The sequence below is a fragment of the Drosophila gunungcola genome (genome assembly GCF_025200985.1).
Source record: "Drosophila gunungcola strain Sukarami chromosome 3L unlocalized genomic scaffold, Dgunungcola_SK_2 000002F, whole genome shotgun sequence".
NCBI classification, from domain to species: domain Eukaryota; kingdom Metazoa; phylum Arthropoda; class Insecta; order Diptera; family Drosophilidae; genus Drosophila; species Drosophila gunungcola.
In genome coordinates this window covers 3675018-3691669 of record NW_026453178.1, presented here as the reverse complement: position 1 = coordinate 3691669, position 16652 = coordinate 3675018, and the positions used below count along the sequence as shown (strand labels likewise).

General features: G+C 40.6%; 1 protein-coding gene and 1 long non-coding RNA gene across 2 annotated transcripts in view; one reads left to right on the top strand and one right to left on the bottom strand.

Moving 5' to 3' along the window:
* LOC128257598 (protein-S-isoprenylcysteine O-methyltransferase) overlaps positions 1-16652 on the bottom strand; it is a 70154-nt gene continuing 53502 nt past the window's right edge. The window contains exon 4 of the transcript XR_008267883.1: positions 1-12. The gene's annotated coding sequence lies outside the window, so the exon portion shown is untranslated. The remainder of the gene's footprint in view (positions 13-16652) is intronic.
* On the top strand, positions 663-3094 carry LOC128257613 (uncharacterized). Its single transcript, XR_008267886.1, has 3 exons — positions 663-1724; positions 1785-2019; positions 2288-3094. It is a non-coding gene; the product is annotated as an uncharacterized LOC128257613 (long non-coding RNA).

Sequence of the window (16652 nt, the reverse complement as noted above, 5' to 3'; positions counted from 1 at the left end):
GTACGTTTTTTCCTAAACGTTAAAAGCCTGCCGAGTTCTGGGATCCATTAAGCAGTATCTCGCAGATAAAGATATTCATTGAGTGACAATCGAAGGACATATAGGACAGATGAGGCCACCTTTAAAATATTGTAGTTTTATTACAGTCATTATACATTTTGCCCACGTGCTATTGAAAGCGTTACAGATTTCTAGGAAAATCTTTGAATTTGTTTAGTCAGAGATTATTGTGAATATAGAGAAACTTTTTCACACGCTTACATTTTTCCTCGTAACAAGCCATCACACCTTCTAAATGTGGAAAACATTTTAAATACATAAAATTTGAAAAATCTACCTATTCTTTGGTTTAATTTTAAAGAGATAAATAGAAATAAGGCTTCAGAAATAATTTCATTTCCCGTTTATTGAACGTTGTTTAAAACAGATTATAAGGGTATTATTTTTTTTGTAAATAACTTTTCCGTGCTTTTAAATTACTAATTTTTAGTCTCAATCAATTAAATAAACAAAATTTATATCAAAGCTAGAATTTTGCTGAAAAGCCTCAATCAATAATGATTTTTAGCGATATTTCACTAATTTCAAAAATAATATTTGATCAAATGATAGGTATCAACAGGAAAAGCTGAGTTTTTTTGAAAAGTAAGACTAGGGAATCATGTCTTAACCAAAACTCCTTCCTGCTAAACGAAAATCATGAAGTTCTTCTGTCAATTACCATGCCATTACCGCAAGTCCCGAGTCGTGAAATGCATCCTCGCCAGTGGCCCACGGAATCACATGGGAGACCGATCTTGAGCCTCGAACTTGAGTCGAGAAGTGCACTTATGTCAATGCCGCATTAAATAACTAAATCAAGCTCAAACATGGGCTCCTCAGCGAGCTTGTCCCACCAAGATGCAGTGGCACTGGGCAGTGGAATGGGGCGGCATGGCATACCCTATAGGGCGACAAACATCGAAGGCTGCGGCAGCAAATAACCATAATGGTGTTTATCCACAAGTTCATTTCGCTGTTTAAAAATGCCTCCGAATTCAGCCCCGACACAATAAACAAGCCAACTGGATGCGAGATGCCAGTTGCGAGATGCCATCGGCCGCGGCGCCCCAAACATTTCGGTGTGTTGTGAGTGTTTTTCTTTTTTTTATTCCATTTGCTGCGCTGGACCCTCTGGGGCATAGACGTCGATGACTCTGGATCCGATGGATGGACGAGTGGATGGATGGATGGGACCGATGGTGGGATGGGATTGGATGGGATGGGGCAGATTGGACCACTCCAGTCCAGTATAAACGCGGTAGCCACTCACGAGTATCGCCATCGAAGTGCATTGCGCTGTTATTTTAACGATTATGCTGATGAGCAGCGATGGCCAGCGATGGCGACGCGGGCGATGATCCATCAGAGTTCTGGACATGGAAATGCAATTTGTGTAATTTATGCCGATGCTCAGCGAACGCAACCAGATACCCAATGTGTGTGCCTCCGATTAGCCAGGCGATCCGCCAGATACAAAATGTTCGGCTATCAGAGATTCAAAGAGCCACATCCAGAGCTACGGCCAAAACCACTTGACTACCACGTTCGGACTCCACCTGAATGCGATCCCCGCTTTTGATTTATGATTTCAACAACACACAAAATTAAAAGCCTTTCGGGTTTAGCCTTTCTGGGATGCTGTCTGTGTGTCTGGGCCTGACCTGCAGCAAATGTTGTCATCGGTAGATGGCCCAAACTGCCATCATCAATTAATAAAATTCCTCTAATTCCTCTTCTTTTAGGAGTTCGTCCATCCAGAGGGCACATCAATCAGCTTATCATATCACTCGGGCTGAGTAGACAGTTTAAATGTCAATTAGAGGTAGGGCTAGTCTAGCTGCGGATCATTAAATATAAATTATGAGGGTCTTGAACTGGTCCGAAGCTATAAGCCAGTAAGACGGTAGCTGGTAGCTGGCTGCCCAAAGGCAGAGACAACTTTTCGGAAAATCTCCGGGAGAATCAATCAGAATTATGGTAAGTAGTCTGACGGGTTACCTGCAGAGAAATTTCTCCTCTATGCACCATCAAACTCTTTTCCCACAAAGGAAAAATATATCCCCAAAATGGTAATCGATTCGATATTATATCATAGTAAAACGAGTCTGTCTTCGGTGGCAATTTAAATATATCCAAATCCCCTTTTACAGATCATACATATTTTAAACAAATTACAAATTTTATCAAAAACGACATAATTTATATTATATTATAATTTATTTATTTATTTACTTTTAACTTGTAGGAAAAAATAATATGAAATTGGAAACGTAAAAATTGGCAAAAGTATCCACATATGTATATTTTGTGTGCTATGACACGTAACTTGGAGTGGCCTTTCGTCCCATCGCAGAGCGGAATTTACAATTTGGCAATATTTTTGCTTTATGAGTGCATCAACGATACATGCGGGCAGGAAGGACCTTCGACTGAGTTGTGTTGACTCGGCGACAAATCGCTGCCAACTCGAGCGTCCCGGCCAAAAAGCAAATCAGAGCAGTAAAATCTCAACTGCAGCGAAGAGTGAGCGAGGGCAGGCAATAGCATTTCATTGACGTTAATAAATGACCGGAAGGACATTGTATGGCATGCCATGGCGTGGCAATAAACAAACAAAAGCTGAAAAGAAGGACTGGCCAGAGGAGCTCTGACCTGTTCGCCACTGTCCTGTTCAGTTTTCGAATCCTATAGTCCTGTAGTCCTGGAGTCATGCTCATGGACCAGGTCCTGTTGCATTTTTGGCCAGCCGGAAGTTTACTGCAGCGTCTGGCACCCTTTTCTCCTTTTCTGTTTGTTGTTCACTCCCGGATTGTTCCTTTTTTGTTGCCTTTTGCCGCTGCTAAAATTTCATTTCGTTACGAATTTTTCACAAGATGGTCGGTGGAAGGAAGACAAGCAGATGCTTCTTAGGTGTGGGAACCAAAATCGCCTTTTCTTGGCTGGCAAAAATCAATCGCAGTTAGTCGGAAGTACTTGCGCACTTTGCGCTGAACATTTTGCACAGTGATTAATTGCCTTCCTTGTTAGTGCGAGGATACAGTAAGAAGGAAATGAGTTTCGGCAAAGGATCTAAAGGAACTGCTACACCAAACGGTGTGGGAAGATTTTAAAGCTTGTTTAAATTAAATTGAATATTCTCCATGTAAAGATAGCTTTGTATTCGTAAGCAGTTTAAACTTACTTGATTGGTTTTTGTAAGTAAATCAAGTTTATCAACTGAGCAGTTTACACACTCCTAAAAAAATCCTTGATTTTAAGGCAATTTAATTAGCTTACATTACTTAAACTAAAAATAGCCATAAATGTATCAGGCCATTTGGGCTTATGTCTAAAACTTTTTCATAGAATCAAGGAATTCTGTTTTTTGAGTGTGGTAAAGAAATCTGCTCTTAGAGACTATGCACAAGTAAAATCAAGATAATATAAATAGGTAGCTGAAATCAACATTATGAACTCAAATACAAAATATATATGAAGTGAAATTGAAAAAAAAGGATAAAAAACATCAAAAAGCAGTACAAACATATGTAGATAGTATCCATTGGCTACGGAATTATTAGCCTTACAATCGATTGCATCTATGTAAACATTAATTTAACTTAAGAATGACCTACAGATGCCTTAAATGTCATATGACAATTCCAAAAGCATAGATAACCCAATTACAATCATTCTGTAAGACAATTTGTAACTCGTAGCGCAAATTGTTGCCACAACCTACGCCACGCCAATCAAGTTTCAATCGAGCTGCAGAGGAAGCTCTATAAATTCCGGCTGGCCAATGTCAAGGCAGCTGGGCATCAGGAAAGGTGGTAAGGCGGGAGGGTGGCAGCAGCACATCCTGTTAATGGCAACAAACTACGTAATAATAATTGTCAATTGCCAACACGTACGATGATTACACATGTTCCAAAACGGCCAGCTGCAGACTTTGGACTCCAGACTCTCTTTGCTTGCCCGTTGGCCGTTGGCTGTTGGCTGCTGTGGAAGCCATTTAACGTAATATGGGTAATATGTGAGACAGGCCCCTAAGTAGCCTTAAGGCCGGGATAACACAGGGCATTACAGGGACACCGACACAGACAACAACGACACCGACAACGGCAACGACAACGACACCGACCAAAAGGAGAGGAGTTTCCCGTTCGCAGAACACCCGGTAATCCCCAATTAAATTTTATTCTAAAGCAATTTGCCAAAATAGTTTTCCTTTCGGCAGGAAGATAAGCAAACAGCTCGCCGCTCCCCATTCAATATTTTCCTTTGCGCATTGTGGGTTATTGTAAAAATTGTCATGGGCGCGCTACCCGTAAATAGCCTCGTAAACATGAGGATTAGCCTTTGTGTTCCACCGTCGGACTTGGCCTTCCTTGAGTCCTGGCCAAAAGTGTCACTCACTCGAAAGACAAATATTGCCTTTGGCCCAAGGGAAGCGGATATGTCGCAAGATTTTCCAATGGCCAGGATACCAACAATGCATCCACATATCCTGGCCCGAATCCCTATGTGTCGCTCACAATTGTATGCATGACATTGATGGTCCTCCGAACTGAAATCCAATTGCACAGCTGCTCCGCCCAAGTAAATATGAAACAAATGCACAATTTCTGACTTTGGCTAGGTGTTCTGCCATCACAGAAGAGTTCCCCGGAGACATGGCTGCAGAAAAATTGTCATGAAATTGGCCAACAATGAGCAAAGAATGCCCCTGTCATCTAAAGGAATCCAATTGTAGTTATGCGACATTCGATCGAGGTTCGATTTCCATCACAGGTAGTCAATAGGTGATTCCCATCCGGTAGCATTGTGTCACGGCTCTAATAAGCGCATCTAATGTTTTGCGGAAGATCTATGCGGTGAGGATGACACAGGAAGTTGGCCGAGACAAATTCTAAGGAAGTCGCTGGGAATGCAATATATACCCCATGGAAACATTAGAAATGGATTTTTTTTGTGTAAAGAATTGGATTCCGTTTTGATTTATAGCCTATTACAGCTTCTGTTGCACTCTTTCTAGAAACTGATAAAATTATGTTTTCAAGGCACCAATAACTTATAAGTTATTAGATAACTTATAATTACAGTCACTATAGGTTATTAGCATATTCCTTACCAATAACAAAATAGCCAAAATAGTGAATACATCTCTTTAATTCGATGATGGGCTTGTTTATTATTTGAGATTTTATTAAAACCAGATTAAAACCTAACCACAATTGTTAGACCTTCACCTAGACCCTTTAATCGGGCACACTTAACAGCTCGGCAATCATCTCGAGGAGATCCCATTTGACAGCCACTCATCGGAGTGAGCAAAATTGTAACAATGAAGGAAAAAATCACTGCAATTATGTGAAACGATTTTCCGAAGAGCAACAATTATGTGGGGACCAGCAAAGCGATGAAACCTGTTTGCGAGTCATACTTTGCTTTAATTAATACATTTCTGGGAGGGGAAGGGCAAGGCCAAGATCCAACAGTGTATCACGATGATGATGATGATGATGGCCAGGCGACAGGTAAGCGAAAGATATCCGAACCCGCTACCTTTAAGGATAAGACACGCCTCGCAATCCCTAGTTGATGTCCGTTATTAAAGAGGGCAAAGGGAAAACTGGTTTTAATGCAGGTCCAGAGCGCACGCAAGCGATTACGGAAATTATGGGGTCAGAGCCAGGACAATGCGTGAAGGCATTTCCTCCCGGTCCCGGTCCCAATTCTGATCCTGATCCTTATCAACTGGGCTCCTGACGTGTGCAGGTGCATTTCCACCGAATGGGAAAGTGTTTTCCCCGCGCTCCCCTCCTTGGTGCTATAATTAAAATTGCCAAAATAGTTCACGATTGCAGCTCGGTGGCAAGCTGAAAAATATTTCCGCCAAGCGAGCTAATCAGCCGATAGCCAGGTCAACAGCTACTGGACTACTGCCAAGCTGATTGCACTTTCAAAAATGGATTTTTTCAAAAGAAAAACTATTTAAAATAAACTTAAGTCAATACAAAAGGTTTATAGATTATAAACTATGTATAACAACTTATTTATTTATTTTAAAGAAAATAGGTTTTTAATAAAGTTACAAGTCTTCAGTTAAAAAAGAAATAAGTAAGAATCATATTTTTTTTTCTTAATGGTGATGTATTTATTTTCCAAAATATTACAACTAATTTTTAAATTAATGTCATTTTAATTTCAGACCCAAAAAAGAGTGCATGGTGCAGTGTTAATCCACAAACAAAAGCCTAATTCTCAGGCGTTTCAAAAAATATATCTATTTTATATAAATTTTCCATTTAGGTATATATACTACATGCTTTTTCTGTCCACCTATTTTTAAAAATATTTAAAATATATATTATAATTTATGTTATTTTTGAATAAGGAGTTTAAGAAGCTTACTCAAAACTTGATAATGCTGTTAAAGTGCTTGGTGTATGCATTTTAAAATCGATTTTAATAGGTATTACATTAACAGTGAATACTCAATTTTTTTAGTTTGGGTATCGAATTGGGCTGCGACGTGGCACACATATTTCACTATCCACAGGTCACAAGGGTTTTTTTTTTTGGTCCAGAGCAGCAGTCCCAATCCGCATACGAATCCGACTCCGAATTTAAGAATCCAAGCGACTATTCCGCTGATAACGGCATGAATAATGTGTCGGTGCACTGCTGCATTTGTCTCTGCCAACGGCAGCTTGGTTTCAACTTGGTTTCGACTTGGCTCGAATTCGGTTTGGACTTGGCTTGGATGCTGGCCAAGACACATGCGGGTCATTGGCTCACAGAACCTAAGAGGGGCTTTGTTTTGGGTTGCTTTGCTTTTAATTAAAAGAAACTTTGGCTTAGATAAGGCCGCGTAGATAGGCCCCCAAATGAAGTAGAGTGCCCGATTGACATTATCGGCGTTCTTTTTTTTTTTTTTGGGTGGAGAATATTTAATAAACGTTATCATTGAAATACGAGCATGGTCCAATCCGAAAAGTTTAATTTCCACCGGCAGGGGACATTATTAATGTGATTCTTGATAGTCCGAACAGGTTGTTCTATCAGCCGCTAAACATGAGCTTTCCAAATAAAGTTTATTTGGCAGCGGTTGGCCTGGAGATTGAATGGTAGCACTGCTGTCGGCGAGTGAAAACATGTGCAGTTATTATTTTTAGGCTATTTAGACCCTTTGATAGACGAGTGGTAACGTGGGATATTGGCAACTAAACCGTTTTTATTTTATTGAGTTTTCTAGAAAAGTTTTGAAGTTGTTTTAACCAAATGTTTTTAATAACTATGATTTTCAGTATTTCAAATTATAATTATTATATCTTGTTGCTTAATTATGACTAAATATTTTTAATAAAGCAAACCAAATAATTGCCAACCATAATTAAATTAAAAATCATTCCCATCAAAATCGTATTTCCCTAAATTTCATTCAGTAAACATACATACACCGCCCTTAAATTGATTAAAAATCAGCTGCAAACTCCATTTGCCTTATTGAATCACTTCTAAGGGCCTGCTAATTACAAGTTTTCTATTTTTCAGACAACACCCACAGCTCAAAAAAAACCCAATCCTGGAAACAATTGCGAAAAATAGAAACGTAGAACTCAATGCCGAAAAGAGTTTCACCTGCTGAGATGGACAAAGTGTATGGGCTGCAATTAAACTAATTGAGTGCCTGAATCTGAAATTCAAATCACAAGAAACGCATCTTTCGGCAATCATTTTTGATGGATGATGATCCCCGACGAACGGCTGCAATGTCAAAGGATTTCCAACGAGAGGCAGACTAATGCCCACAAACATATATCAAAAAAACAAATATCGGCCCGTTCGGGCTGTCTGAAAAAGGAGAAGGAGTAGGAGAAGGCCAGGAACAAAGGCAGGAACAGACGAGGAAATCCAGGTGCATTTACAAATTTGACGCCGCTGGCTTTCAGCTAAAACCAAAAACGGCCGAGTGCGAAGAATGAACACAGAGTGAAAAGAAGATGCACAATGCCAGATAAATGCCACGGTGTGAGCGATGATGATGTTGGTCGGTCGACCACGACTGCGGTTCCATAATGCAGAATGCACCTTGTCGGTTCGCCTGGTCCACAGCCAACCAAGCAAAGAACCAGAGAACCAAAAACCAGGCCCAGAACCCAGTGCCCAGTACCCAAAACCAGTCCAGTACCAGTACCAGGCTAATGATTTCAAATGCTAATCGAGGCAGACGGGGCACGCGTTTTATACCTGCCTCATCGCCGAAAAGGTTGAAGAGATACCCAGATACCGATACAGTTGCCGGTCGATTCCCCCGAAAGGATGCAGGTGGAAACAGATTTTCGGGCCAGCTCACATGAAATAAAAAAAGGGTATTTTGTTTGTCTAAAGGCGTGTGTGGCTGCGAGTTAAGGGCGCCGCTAGTCCTGACCATATATCGACTTCTTCACGTTGTACCCCTATCAGAATTGGTTCGAACCGCGATGGGGAAAGACAGATAAGATTGCGGGCTAAAACATTCATAGAAAAAACTGACCTCATATGAACTTTGTTTAAATTTCGCAGCTGACTCGTATGGAAAGTGCAAGCAATGAAACAGCTTAAATTTTAGCCATTTAAAATTTAAAAAAATAATTTTTTTGACTTTGAATACTAAATTCTCTGAATACTTTCTTTACTTAAGCACCTACCCATATACAGTACACAATTGCCTCTCTACCTTCTCAGTTAAGTAAATAAAATCGATTTATTATTTCTGCAATAAAATCACGATTAACCAAAAAAAAAAGAATTTCTTCGACTTTGTATACTCCTAATTCTCTCGATGCTTTCAGAACTTTGGCACTTACTCATAGACAGTCGACAATTGCCCTTCTAGCCATTTTGATCACTAATTGTCTGACACTCGGCGCTTTGCCGAACCGAAGTTGACTTTTCAATTGCAGCTTTCTTTGGCCGTTTCGAATGTCGTTTGTGTGAATTTATGCATAAAATATGAATATGTCTGGGCGAAAAGTTTATTGAAAACGTGTCTCTTTGGTACCCACAGCTATAGCTCGCACCCAGACGGCTTTTCACTTCGACTGCTCTCCCCTTGAGTCCTGCATGCGTTATAAATCACGCAAAAGTTTCGCAGAAAGCGAACTTTACGCAGCACTAGCAGAAGTTTCATGTCATCAAGTTTGGCAAGCCACGCCCACCCACACTCGCCCCCGCCTTTAGTGTTGGCGAAGGAAGGGCAAATACTTTTAACTTAAATTTTTAACTTCTCACTGGCGGCGAAGCGATCATAGTTCAATGAGCAAATTGCACGTTGATTTGTTAGACTTGAATGCTGCCGACGACTTCTTCATTCGGCGTTCTTCGAATTTGCCTGCTTTTCGGTTTGCTTCAGAAAGTTCCATTTCGGGGGTCCTTCTTTGTGCCCTGTGATTAATGAGCTGAAGCCGACGAAAAAATTTTTTAAAAATTTACCTTGAGCCGGAGCTGGAGCATAAAACGCAGCTCAGAAACTTTGAACTTTTCGCTTTTGGCCTGGGACTTTTTGCACACCGGCCAAAAGTTATTAAAATCAACGAAGCAGGATCCTTGGTTCTTGGACGTATAATTAAGCCCTCCTCGCAAGAAGTTCAATACCAAATCAAAGTTAATCGGCCTTGTCTGCGATTGAGCCGAAAGAAAAACGTTGATGGCTTGCGTGACAAATGTCATTTGACTTTGAATTCCTTCAAATGCCCCCAAATCGAGTCTAAACTTTGGATTTCGGTGCCCTAATGGGGCAGGCTATAATTTTCCAGCACGCATTCCCCTCTCATCCCACAGTCCCTATAATCGCCGGTGAGAAGTACACAGCCAACTGACAATTGTTGGTAATTATGGGTTGCGCACAAACAAGACGAAATAAACCAAATCAAATACCATTTCATGGCATTTAAATGTAATTGGAGTTGGATTCGCCTCCCGAGAACAGTGATTAGCTGCTCCACTTGGTGTCCGAATGGGTTGTTGGTGAAAAAAAAATGGCAGACCATTTAGATTGGCATGCAGAACAGTTACCCGGTTTTGACTTAGATCCATCATAACAAAGGAGAATCGTTAACCTAGTCTAAGCTTCAAGGTTGAGCTTGGAAAAATATTATTTCTTTGACAAGCAAATGTTTTAAAATATTTATATATATAATTTTGAGCTTATTTCTTTTCTTTATTTAATAATATTAAAAAGCAAATAAGAAAAACTTTAAAATTCAAGCTATATAAATTAATAAAGTGTTTTATACTTAATTTAAGAAAAAGTATTTTAGTTGTTATATACTCAAATGCCTGTATGAGTCATTTTATTTTCCTTTTATTAGATAGCTTGTACATATTTCCCAGAACAAACACCGATAGCTTTTTTACAACATAGGGTAATCTGGGCCTTTAGTCTTCCTAGGAAGTCGGGTTTTCTTTGGGAAGCTCCCGATTGGATTACAATTTAACGACTTTTCTCCCAACATAAACCAACATCAACACAGCTACAACAGATCGTATAATAGAAATGAAAACTTTGAATGAAAGCCAAGCTGCGCCACAAATATTTAGACTGCCGGACAGAGATCTTTGATTTTTCATAGCTCTTATCTATATGGGTTTTTTCGTCCGCTCGAAAGCCGGAAACTATAGAGTGCACATTTCAGGCGCACGCATAATTTAGGCGTAGAGAACTCGTACAAACTCGTAACATTCCGAGACAGAGTGGTGCCCTCCGCCCGCCTGCTTAGCATTTAAATGGTGGCCACATTTCCGCCCCAGGAGGGAAAGCCAAGGCCTTGGGCAAACAACAATCGTCGAGTGCGATCCGTTGAGTGCCAAAGAGTTGAACTTATTAACATTTAATTCGAAATCAAAGTAGTGCTGACTTGGCCCCGGGCCAAACTCATTACGGATGCGAGTGCACTTCGATCCTGACCGGGTTGGGTTGGAAAATACTTTGTCTTTGTCTTTGTCGGCCGGCGGAAGGTGACAAAAGTGTTGCCTTGCATTTGGCAGGTGACCAGGTAGTAGTTGGCTCCCCAAAGGCACTCCTTCATTAGCATTTCCAATGGGTTTGGTTCGGTTCGGTTCGGTTGGGTTCTTTCTTTCCTGCAGCTAATGAAATTTAAACAGGCTTAGCCCAAACCCCAGCGGGTTCAATAGGTCGTCAGAATGTCTAGGGTTGGGCTGGCTTTCTCAGTTTTTGGTTTTTCGGGCTCCCGCTGACAGTCTTTTATGGATCTTATGCAAATGCCGCACGGGTCGCAACAAAGGAATTATTTAATTTACACTCCGCAGCCAACTTCTCAGTCACTTTGCTTGATTCGCATTATAATTTACACGCATGTTAGGGCGCTCGTCTTCTTTGGATTTGTGGTTTTTACATAAACGACAACATAAATATCATTCTTTGGCCCATTGGGTAGAGGGAACTCCTTTGTTTGCCCGCCTAACAATGGGGGAAATTTGTTATTTGGCTGCGAAGAAGAGAAGTTGTGAAAAATTGTTATTGATTTGGTAGGTGAGCTTTGTCTGAGCCCGATCTTTACGATCGTTTCGGGTAATGGTCTTAGAAACTTGCTTTAAAGTAGCTTTAGCAACTAACACCTCAAGTTATTAAATTCCATGAAATGATCGCTAGAATTTCCCCCCCCCATCCAAAACACACACACACACCTCACGCATTTCCACAGAATTTCATTTCATTTTGAATGTTCAGCTGTTGGACTTCTCACCAAACAAAAGTTGGCTTAAATGAGGTTGGTTGGGGACCCCGAGGACCTCCGGCTATCATCAGCTGCCGCTGCCTGATGTCGTCGTCCTGTGACACATCAAAATAATCCTCGACAGCTTAATTATGAACGCTCCTCTCCGCTGTCCCTGTGTGAGTGCCTGTGTGCCAAACAATAACCCACGAGCAAACACATCCTTTCTCTCATTATATCCGACGTACGCAGATCCACCGCAGTTTATTTATTTTTTTTTTTTTTTTTGTGTCTGAACCCAACGGAATGAAAGGATTTATGCGCAAAATGCCACCCGCAAGTGCCCGGAACAGCCATTCTGCGGAACCGAAAAAAATTCCAAGTGCTGGATATTATGAATTTTCACAACGCTCGGCTGAGTGGCTTAAACGTCCTGGTAATTATTTGCCGCCGGGCCCCCACACATTGGGACCCGACAAAAAAACCAAAAACAAAAAAAAATGCCTTAAATGACGGCCGCAACTTTTTTAATGAGAAAAATTACCGCTTGAAGAATGAGCGCATAACGCAAGCCCCAACCAGAAAATAAAAGGAAAATAATTCTTATCATTTTTGGACTGTCAAATATCACACCACGAAGTAACCGCAAAGCAACCGCGGGCCCAATGAACTAACACCTCGCCGCGCATCCTCTTATCTGCAACAAAAAAAAAAAAACAAATTGTTGGGATCAGAGGACTAGCAGCATCCTTATCACGGGCCGCGCTTATAAATAAATATACATTTAAGCCGAATCCGGCGACATCTGCATACGGCCTTTGTTGAGTAGGTGTTGTTGGACAAATGTTTGCCAAAGATTTACGCCGCCGGGCGGAAGTTTTCCTTCTTGGAGCTGGTGCTACATGCTAAACGCTCCTTTCCAGCTAATCCCAAGTGTGATAATTTTCAGTGTGTGACATTGACATTGAGGGAGATAAGTTTCGAGTAACATATGTCGGTAATGATTGCGCCGAGGCTGATGGATGTCGCGATGACGGGAAACCCAACCTCCGCGACGAGCTATGATAATGAGCTGGAGAAGTTGCCGCATCTAATGTCGGTTGGTATGGCTTACCACCTCACATTATGGGGCCAGATAGCCAAAGTTTTATTGGTGGGAGTCGGATTGCTAAAGGAGCTGGATGAGACCTGCCTTGAATCAGCTATGAGCTAGTTTTGGTTCAGTATCAATGACAAACTACTTGGATGGAATTAAAGTTTCTTAGGAGCACTTTCCTTTCATTCTGAATCCTGGCCAATTTATCTCATTCTTAACAAAGCATAAGAATGAAGAGATTTACCAAGAACTTTGACTGGAAAATTAAAAAAATAATAAATACGTTTTAAGTATGATATAAGGTATGTATATTATCTATCTGATCAAATATAAATTTTAAAAAACTAAGATTTTCTTTCATGGGATTTTTATCGATATTTATTTTAATACATTGCCAGTATATGGGGAATACTTTACTTAAACATCAAGATCCTTCTCTTTGAATTAAATCATTTATAGCAATTAATTTTAATTAATAAAATATACCATTCCAGAGTTGCAGATTTCGGAATCAAACAATTTATCAAACAGGAAGCAGTGCATAAATTACCAGCTATCTGTAGATTTTTCCATTGTTTACCATTCAGCAGGCAAAATAAATGTATTAGGAAATATTTCCCAGGCCCAAACGCTAAAAAGACGTTAATAATCGACAAAGGCGCATAAACTTCTGATCCCATTCGTTACGCAATCCTCAAAGGCCGGACTGATGGCGGCGTTATCACCTTTTAGGGACAATCAACCCAGGAGGTCCTGCGGCAGGACTCTTCCCCGCTCCTTCGTGGGCTCGTTAAAATTTCATTCGTTTGCCCTTTCATTAGCGAGGCTGTGATAATTTTACCCAGAACAAAAACCGGAGAGACTCCCAAAGGGAAATCGAAGAATGGGCTAGAGTCGGCGAATGGAACTGATCGCATCTGATCTGGTTTAAATATTACGGTGGCTGTCGGCAGTTCAAAGGATCCGCGGTCCATCGGGCGAGAGAGAGGCGCTGCCCTGCAACACATTTTGATTAAGCATGAAGTCGTGTCTCGGCCGTGGGTCTGTGGTTCTAGGCCTATTCCCTTTTGTTTTTTCCGCATTAAAATTCTTAATTTATTTCAGCCAGCACCGGGCGCGATGATGAGCATCGGTCGAACTTGAGCAAACAGAACTCAAGTGCAGGCCGCGCATTAGGCACAGTCATTCTCACCGCCCTGCATTCCCTTTATTCCATCCATCGAAAACCATTCCCCGAATCATCCTCACACTGTCTATTCGTGAATCTCCTGCGGCACTAAAAAAAAATAAGGGATATCTTAGTCTTCAAATAAGAAAATCAAATTCCCATTTTAAATAATTTTAAAATATGTTTTTATTTTTTTATCTTGGAATTTCTCATCCAAACCTAAGAACTTTTCAAATCGGGATGTTTTTATAAATTGGATTTCATAAAAATACTTTTATTATAATTTAGTCAAATGTTAAAGTTTTTTTCGAATAAAAAAAAGGTTTTATTGCAACGATTGGCCCAAAAATATTTTGCCCCTGCTTACATACATTAAATGCATTTTCTAATAATTAACTGTCTCAAAAAGAAAACTCTAGTTTGGGCGAAAAACTAAGTTTCCTTATTCATACTTTCTATATTTATATTGTTAAGTAACTTAAAACATTTTTCTCAGTTTAGAGAGCTCTATATTACAGGAGACGGGTGTGAAGTGCGGCACATTTAACGCTCAAAGGTATGTATGGGCCCGATGCGTGAAGTGGGCGTGGCGGCGCCCTCTTTGCAACTGCAGCACTTGATTGTGCAATAAAATTGGAAGAGCAGGCAAGGGCATTGCAAATTGCTCGACACCCCGCCCTTGAGTTTTCCCGGCCACAGCTGTGGGCCATTCGCCACGCTTTTCCATTTCGATTATTTATTTATGTTCATGTCGCGATGCGGTTTTTGGATTTTGGGAAGGTGCCAAGTCATCGACGATCGCTCAATTTGCTAAGCATCTGACGCCATATGGCGCCAAGGCACAGTTCCGCTCTTAATAAGACAATAACAGATTTCTTGTAAATTATGCCAACGAGGGTGGCAGCGCGAATGAAAAATGAGTGGTTAAGGTGGCAATATGGGGTTTGTGTGCAGGAGTCTTCCAGGAAAGTCTTTCGATTTAATTAAAAGACACCACCCCAAAAAGGAAGTCTAAAGTAATATCAAAGGAAAACACAACCAGAATGCATAGCCATGAAAAGCTGCACGATGAAAGGCCCAGACATATGTTTGCCCAAGGCGTACACAAAGAAAATTTGCTATTTTATATTTAAAACTAACAATTGAGAATATTAAGGTAAGCTAAAAAAATTATTTGCCACTCAGTGGTACTCGCATTGTATTTAAGCTAAACAACTTAAGTTACCAATAACGTAAAGTTTACTTTTATTATATTATAAGTTAAGAAATGCTGTTACTATTTTCTTATTTTGCTTTGAAAATGTTTTATTTCGTCTCTAAATTTTGTAGATTCCAACAAATTTATTGAGCACAAAATGTTTTCAGAATCTTTTTCAGGGTCTTTCAGGATTAACCTTGCTTTATTTTCATTTAAGTTTAGGCTGGCATTTTTCCCCCTGTGCAGAAAAGTGCACAGATGACGTAGGACTCAGATAGAAAGGATGCGAAGCAAACTGAATGCCAATGACAAATTTATGTATAAACTTTAGCGCTAAAGTGCCACTAACTAACCTCTTCACACACACCCACCCACCCAGCATTAGATAAAAGGCGAGTGCAATGGCACGGCGCTTTATGAAGGAATCCAAAGGATCTATGAATAGATGCACCTGAGCCTGCGGATGAGGATGAGTATGAGGATGAGTGTGGTTGAGGCCTGAGCACTCACAATGAGCGCTCACCCGTTGATTGCTATCAAAAGAGTGGCCTTCCGAAAGATAGAAGCCGGAAGATGGGGTCTCCGAAAAGGGGTCCAAAGGGGCCTTGTTCCGAGAGTGGGTGCCAAGCTTCTGACAATGTCAATGTGCTGCGGCTGCTGCGCAGCTTTTAATGATTTATTTGAGAAAATTTACACGTGAGCGCCGTAGAAAAGCTGGATAGAATGGGGTTTCGCGGAAAACAAACACTGCCACAGACGCCGGCAAACAGAAGATGAATGCATATGGAACCCGTATGGAACCGGAGCATGGGTGGCGAAAGGGGGGCAACCCCGAAACATATGGTAACGGATGGGGTTGGGGGGGGGGGGGGGGGGGGGGGGGGGGTGGCAGGACATCCTGGTGAATTAAGTTGCCAGACCATGAAATGCTTTGGCACGTACGTAGCGCCAATTCAGCGAAGCTTTTTGCATAAACAAAAGACAGGGGCGGAGGCGAGGGGCGCTGAGGTTGGGCCCTACTCCCTGGCTGTCTTCCCTCCTTCATCGCACATTTTCCCCAGCCTTCGTTCGCTTTTTGTATGTTATTTCTGTTACAATTCGCGGATTTTTTTCATATACCTTTAACGATTTATCATGCGAAAATTGTCTGGGGCCAAAGCCACGCTCACTTTGCATATGCCAAGCCACAGATATGCACAGTGGGCAAAATAATTTGAGCAACAATACTAATACAAGTTATGTACTAAATATCGATAAAAAATAAACTACAGGTTTAAGTTAAAAAAGGTTTTCTGAAGACATCATTCGATTTTTGTTCTAAATCCATTTATTTATTTGTTTGTTGAAAATATGATAATATACCTTTTTTTAAAAAATTACAAAATAAGATAAAATAATTAAATAATTGTAAAGTATATATATCCTTGAATTATTATACTTACTTTT